General features: G+C 43.4%; 1 long non-coding RNA gene across 1 annotated transcript; it reads left to right on the top strand.

The window, feature by feature from the left end:
- Nucleotides 1-300: 300 nt before the first annotated feature.
- Nucleotides 301-4,500, top strand: LOC149810792 (uncharacterized). The gene is made up of 2 exons (XR_016429027.1): nucleotides 301-396; nucleotides 4,403-4,500. It is a non-coding gene; the product is annotated as an uncharacterized LOC149810792 (long non-coding RNA).
- The last annotated feature ends 3,205 nt before the right edge of the window (nucleotides 4,501-7,705 follow it).

The following is a 7,705-nucleotide window of genomic DNA, read 5'->3' as shown; positions in this document are numbered from 1 at the left end:
AAAAAAAACAAAGTAGAAGTCGATTTTTTTGGTGGGCTTGCTACTTTGGCAAGTCAAGGTCAACCTCCCCTAAATCAAGGAGGATTTAGGGGAGAGTTGATGGGGGGTGGTTGGGGCCAGACCTTGACCCCTTGACAATAGGCCCTAGGGGAGGAATAGGAAGGGGCGTGAGCTGTGGTCACCCTCCATCCCTTCCCTTTTCAATCTTAGCCATCCAAGATGGCTTTATCTTGAGAAAGGAAAAAGGGGGTCCAACGGCTGGCCCTCTTCTTCCATTTTTTTTTCTTCTTCTTCTTCATCCCTTTTTCTGTTCTTTTTCTTCTTAGTGGGGCTGTGCTGTGTGTGTAAGAGTGGCTCAGCCCCAGCTGAAGGAAAACCTCCATCGTCTTCCTCAAGGTGAGTAAAGCCCTCCTTACGTTTCCTTTCTTTGGTAAAATGTGAATGGTTTAGGCATGGAATCCGGTTTGCACTTGCGAAGTGCAAACCGATCTATGGTGATTTCATGTCATGGTTGTGCTAAGCAAGCACTAGGCTTGCATTTGAAGCCATATGATATGCAAAAGAAAATTTTTTTATGGGTTGCCCTTGAAAACGTAACTAGTGATTGATTTCGTTTCTCGTTTTTACAAGTTGTCAAAAAACCCTCCGGTAAAATGAGCGTATCTCCCTGGATACGCATCGGATCGGAGAGTTCTTGGGCATTTCGGAAAGCTCAGACATAGCTACACAACGTTTTAGTTGTCAACTTTTCCTGTTTCAGCTTGAAAAGCTGAAGAGAATCCACGTCATTGGCTGACACATTTTTCCGTCAGCAACCCAGGAGAGTTCCAAGTGATGCCTGGTTTTTCTGCAATAATTTCTGGACCGTATATCGGAATGTGGATTTCTTGGATTCTGTAGAAAGCTAACAAAATTGTCTACGAATCTTGAGTTTAAAACTCTTGCCGGAAATGCCTGTAAATGGTCGAAAAATGGCAGTCTTTTGACTGCAATATTAGAAAAATATATATATATATATACATAAGTATGTAGTTTTTTTGAGTTTTGGTGGCTTTTGTCCTTCGTTTGCATGTTGGGACAGTACTACCTGTCCGGTTTGTACCCGTATGGGACAGACCTCACTAGGTGCACATTGGTCCGAGCACGAGCTCGACCAAGTGCACCTAGCTGATCCTTTTGGCGCAGCTTATGGCTGTCGGGCGCTAGGCGCCCTACTTCGCTTGGCGCATCCTTGGCAGGCTGTGGGCTGGACCTGGTCTGAGCCCTTTTTGGGTCAGACCACGGGTGCAGGCCCTCCGACAGGTCTCTCACCTGTGCTTGACCCAGTTGGGTCTGGACCCACTGGGTCAAGACTATTGTTCGGTGGGCGCCACCCAAATCTGGTGTGGGCGCCCCCTTTCTGTTGGGTGCACCTTTGGTGCGGGTGTGAGCTCAACCAGCGCCCTGGTCCGAGCCCACCTTTGGGTCAGACCAGGGGCTTCCTTGTGACCCAGTTGGGTCTGGTCACGGTTGGACCAGACCCGCTGCGTGGTCTTGGCCGGCCCAATTGGGCCTAGCCTTGTCGAGCCACCGTGGGGCTCTCCTTTCGTTTAGCCGGGTGCAGATGCACCCGGGAGAGCATGGTGTTGGCCTTCAGGCCAGTGCTGCAGCCTGGCAGCACTTGGTCTGCACATGAGGTGCAGACCAAGGTCGATGTAGATCTGGCGGCCCTGTTGCAGCAGGCCCCACCCGAGCCTCGCTCATCTTTTCCCTGTTTGGCACCAAGTTGGTGCCAAGTGCTCAGGCACCCGGCAACTCCGTTGCCACTCGGGTAGCTCTGAGATGGACCCCGGCTCCTGGTTGGAGCTGCTTGCGGACTCGAAACGGGTCCCCATGTTACCCGTGGAGTTCTCGCGGAAGTCCACCGGTGGCGACAATTGTCTCCCTCGTTGCCGCCGGCCTGCAAGCGGAGATTTGCTTGTTAAGCGAGAATGTTCGCTTCTAAGCAACGAAGCCGTTGCAGCCTTGGGCTTTTGTTGCTCATGCTCTGCTGTCCAATCGTGGAAGCAAGATGGTTAAGCTCGCGACTGGCGTCGCGTCACACACTTGCGTGTGTTTGTCTGTTTCGTCGGACCTTTCTGGAAGATAGCCTTGTCCGTGCCCCGTCGTGTGGGCAGAGCGCGACCATGCCTTGAGGATTGATGATGTGTTTCCTATACGAACGAAATTAGGTTGAGTCTCACTTTCCACACTCGCAAGTATCAGTTTGTGAGGGTCCTTTGCGGAAGGCTTCGCTACGCGAGCTTTGCTGCGATACGTCGGTTGGAGTACGTGTATTTGGAAAAAATATATATATATATATATGTAGTCCAGGCTCTGGACGCTCTTCGCATATACAATGGCTACCGTATATGCATTTTGAACCTTGTACCGCTCAAAAATAGCGAGTTGTGTAGTTTTAAGAATATATTTGTTTGTATCGTTGCCTCGGCTTGATACCTGTGCGATTGATTTTGACTTTATGACCTTTCTTGTTTCGCACGTGGGCGTTGGCACATCTTGACCGTAGGTTACTGAATGCGGGTAGTCGAGTGTTACTTGTTGATTCATGTTCATATGTGATGATTGTTTTACGCACAAGAGGCGTGCTTCACACTCGACGTGTCATACACTTAGAGAATCGAACACCATCTGAGTATTAACACAGTTTGACCCGTTGAAGTTTGGGACTCGATTGGAGTCTTTGGGTAGTGGCCCACGATCGTGAGAGAGCTCACGTACTGTGATACCCTAGAATGGAAATGGTAGTGATGTGAGATCGCTTTCACCGGCAACGTTCTCTTCTTGGGTCGGGTGAAGCCGAGCACATGGGTGACATGGCTAAGACCTCGCTTCGTACCCCACGGGGATAGCGAGGCATTTGAAAAGTTTAAATTCGTGCAAGAAGGCACGGGTTGGGTACGCTTGTATTGTTATAATTGTAAATATCGAAATACGATCACTTGTTACTGCTGGGTGGAATGCCACTTAGCGCTTGCATGTGTTCACACATGACTAGGAGTGAGATATGTAAATATTAACATTTACGGTTGATGGTTGGGCAATTATACCTTGCAGTTATCGACATGTATGTCATATGGATTGTATGTGACGTCAGTACGCGTACGTATGCGGTGATTCACCCTTGGCATTGAGCTAATGCTTGTCACATCTCTGAGTGTCATAAATGGTTATCGCCTGCGTTGGCAAGGCCCTTTACTATGCTAGTAGTGCTGGAGCACGTAAATGTCTGAGTGTGATCTCGACATTTCTGCTCCTGTTGCCCTGCGGGGAACACCAGGCCGGATGGGCCTAAGTACCTCGGAAGGAGGAATTGTGACTGGATACGCATAATTATGCCTAATTGTGGTTTGGTGTACACGATAATTTTCATCATCGTAATGGCTCCTTTAATTAAGTACTTTACTGCTTAAATGTCTGATTAGTTTTGTATGCATTTTCTTTGGGCACACGACTTACCTCATGATCCGTCCCGTCAGTACAAAAGGGACTTGTTACGTATTTTAGAAATATATGCTTGTTTTGAGACGGGTTTTTAGAGGTGATGAACTCCGTGGCAAGTTCTTGTGGGCGATAGACCCATCTTGTGAGTTGATCTCACCTGTGCTAAGAATGTGTGGTTACATGTATTTTTCCTTATAGTATATCCCGTGTGCCTTGGATATATAATTAATGAACATTCATTGTTGCCCTGGAATGCGAATGCTAATCGTTTGGTCATGATAGCGCTGCTCATTCTTGTTTCGTGATGCTAGAGTTGTAGCTTCCTTGCTTATTCGCTTAGATGGTTGTCGTCACTGTCTATGTTGTTCGTGTTCGACACTGTCACTTATCACTTAGCAGTATTCGCTACCTTGCTTACTTACTCAGATATTTGACGTTACTGTCTAGATGTTTTAAGGCTTGACTTTGTCGCTCATCACTTAGTATTATTTTTACTTCACTACTCGTGTTAGTATCGTTCTTGCGCTTGTCTCGTGCTTGGTTCCTTAGTTGCTTGTTGTTCAGCAGTTGTTTGGCTCAGCCCTTTTGTTTTGCTTAGTTCCCTCATCTCATTGTTCAGTAGTTGCGTGTTTTGTTTTTCCTTGTTCAGTTCGTTGTAGTAGTTGTATTTGCTACTTTCACTGTTGCTTAGACTTGTAACACGTACACTTGCTTGACACACGCACTTGTACTTTGGTTTAAATGTCTCTAACTGTTCCATCATGTTAGCAGTAGCCTGTTACTTGTAGTTTTCAAGCATGACATATCTGTATCCTGTTTCATGCTTTATACCTTATGCGTTTCCTTAGAAATGATAAATGTATGGATGGTTTATCTCACCAGCTCGCAAGAGTACTGACCCCGTTTTATGGGGATACAGGTGTTTGGCTTCTAGTGGTGCGATGGAGCTCGATGTGCGGCGGAGGACTGAACCCACACTCTAGAACTTGAAGATCCTGGCAGTGGTCTTTGGAAAAAGGGAAATGATGTATATTGCTCACGTATCAATTTGTAATAAATAAAATGTTTCTTCTTGTTGTTTCTTCTTGTGACCCGCTCAGAATTTCCAACTGTTTTCCCTTGCCAGTTTTCCTTTTTTGCGCAATGCTTTCAAAAAAAAAAATTTACTCTGAAAATTTAAGGATTTTCCAAGTTGGGATTTTGGAGCGTTACACTCAGGTTTAACCCAAACCTGAAAAAGGAAGATACCTCAAGGTACGAGGTTCAGGCTTAACCCTTAACCTGAAGGGGACGACCATATGGAATCTCGAGTGAAGAGACCATGATGGGACCTTCGGAGTTTGGACGAACAAATCCGACAGGGGTTTGCGAAAGGAGGAAGGAAATGGGGTTCCCTAAAGCTTGGAAAAGGGATGAACTTGGGCGTCTCATTGCTGAGACTGAAACCAACTTTTGAATTTAATGACCTCTCGCAGGAAGTACAGGTTTTGACCCTTAACCTGAGTGGGAACAACCCTACGGGATCCTCGAAACCGTGATGGGACAGGAGAGATACTTCAGCTGAATGAGGCAACTCTTCTGGAAAATATAAACAACGCTAGCTTGCACTAAAATAGATATTGAATATTTATTTCATTCTTTAGAATATCTAGAAAATTTTGCCAATAAGATAAATTTATAGTTGACTTCAATGCTTGAAAATGTGCACGTGTGTGCAAAGATATTCCCTCTTTTACCTAGAGTATTTCCTCCAACAAAGTTAACTCCTTGGTTTTTAAGAGTCAAATTCAAAATTTTAGCGCTGATGATTTTCTTCAAGGAAGCTATCCATTTCCCTGATATGAGGAGAAAAGATATATTCTTAATTTCATAAAAGCAAGTAGTGAAAAGATATTGATAAAAGAATTTTGCATGAGAAAGGATGACTTCTGGCAATTTAGGCAGTTTGATATCTGAGTGTTTTTCCCATGATGATCTTTTTGCACTCTTTTTGAGTCATTGGGCTTTTTCGGGCTTTTTTTTTACATCATCCTTCATTTTGGAGATGTTCTGACTTTTACTCTCTTTTTCAGGGAAGGGTACGTCACAAACTCCTTCATCTTGGAGATGTTCGATCCTTCATTTTCTCAGGGATTATATATGATGGTGGCTCAAAAAGGTCTTTAGGTGATAGCAGAAATCAAATATCATTTAGGGTTTGTCGGTAGGTCCATCACATCCGCCTTCATCTCGACGGTGATCCGAACTTTCCCTGGAAGGATCCTTCACAAACTCCTTCATCTTGGTAGATGATCCAAATCTTCTTTGGCCCCGATGATCCGTTCGCCTATTCGCCTTCATCTTGACGACAATTGAGAGATCCCTTTTGCAGATATTTGATTGCAGCTTTAAACTGGATAAGGAGATATGGATTAAGTGGATTCTTTTATGGCTCAGGATATTTCCACTGCCTAACTGCCAGAAAATCGTCTTTAAAACATGCACCATAGCTATGATCAATATCAATTCGCTTCCGGCTTTTCAATGTCATCGAATATTTCTTTCGCCAATCATACCGAGGATATTTCTTTCATCCTTTTGGTTGATCAAACAGGGAAAAGATTTGAATTTTACCTCTTTTTCGCAAAAAGTTTCACCTTTTTGGAAAGAAATACTAGAGGTAATCTAAGGTAATTCTTTTGTGCATTTAAGAATATTGGAATCAACAAATACTTTTAGCAAAATGGCAATTTTTTCATGAATTCTTTATGAAATAATCACTCAATATAGATTTTGATACGACCTTTAGTTGTATTTTAATGGTTTTGGACATTCTGACAAGTAAAACTGAAACCTTTTATTTAACGACCAACGAAGTAGCTGAAACTTTTCATTTAATGACCAGTAAAAACTAGGACCTTTTATTTAACGACCAGCGAAGTAGCTGGAACATTTCATTTAATGACCAGTAAAAACTGGGACCTTTCATTTAGCGACCAGCGAAGGAGCTGGAACCTTTCATTTAACGACCAGCAAAGTAGCTGGGACATTTCATTTAGCGACCAGCGAAGTAGCTGGGACATTTCATTTAGCGACCAGCGAAGTAGCTGGGACATTTCATTTAGCAACCAGTGAAGTAGCTGGGACATTTCATTTAGCGACCAACAAAGTAGCTGAGACATTTCATTTAGCGACCAGCGAAGTAGCTGGGACATTTCATTTAGCGACCAGCGAAGTAGCTGGGACATTTTATTTAACGACCAGCGAAGTAGCTGGGACATTTCATTTAGCGACCAGCGAAGTAGCTGGAACATTTCATTTAGCGACCAGCGAAGTAGCTGGAACATTTCATTTAGCGACCAGCGAAGTAGCTAGAACATTTTATTTAATCATTTAACGACCAGCGAAGTAGCTGGGACATTTCATTTAATCATTTAACGACCAGCGAATTAGCTGGGACATTTCATTTAATCATTTAACGACCAGCGAAGTAGCTGGGACATTTCATTTAATCATTTAACGACCAGCGAAGTAGCTGGGACATTTCATTTAATCATTTAACGACCAGCGAAGTAGCTGGGACATTTCATTTAATCATTTAACGACCAGAGAAGTAGCTGGGACATTTCATTTAATCATTTAACGACCAGCGAAGTAGCTGGGACATTTCATTTAATCATTTAACGACGAACGAAGTAGTTGGGACATTTCATTTAATCATTTAACGACCAGCGAAGTAGCTGGGACATTTCATTTAATCATTTAACGACCAACGAAGTAGCTGGGACATTTCATTTAATCATTTAACGACCAGCGAAGTAGCTGGGACATTTCATTTAATCATTTAACGACCAATGAAGTAGCTGGGACATTTCATTTAATCATTTAACGACCAACGAAGTAGCTGGGACATTTCATTTAATGACTTGATTTAAGATTGAGACTTTCTGAAAGACAACCTGTACGAGGACTGAACTTGATCTTTAGATTTAAAATCTTTAGCAAAATAACCAGTGCGAGCACTAGGTTTTCCAACTGAGAGTCGGGGAGGAGATCGGCCTATTTAAGATATTTATAGATCAAAGCAAGAAGAATGGCCGGGGTTTCAGGATTATCCTTTATCTTGAAGGGAAAATAGAATAGACATTTGATGAGAATTTAGAAAGGAATGATTCAGGTTTACCCCTTAACCTGAAAGGGAAAAGAATATACATTTGATTGAAAATTTAGAGAATGATTCAGG

Source organism: Nuphar pumila, unplaced genomic scaffold, assembly GCF_984573655.1.
Source record: "Nuphar pumila unplaced genomic scaffold, dmNupPumi1.hap1.1 HAP1_SCAFFOLD_206, whole genome shotgun sequence".
Taxonomy (NCBI): domain Eukaryota; kingdom Viridiplantae; phylum Streptophyta; class Magnoliopsida; order Nymphaeales; family Nymphaeaceae; genus Nuphar; species Nuphar pumila.
This window is presented reverse-complemented; position numbering and strand designations above follow the sequence as displayed.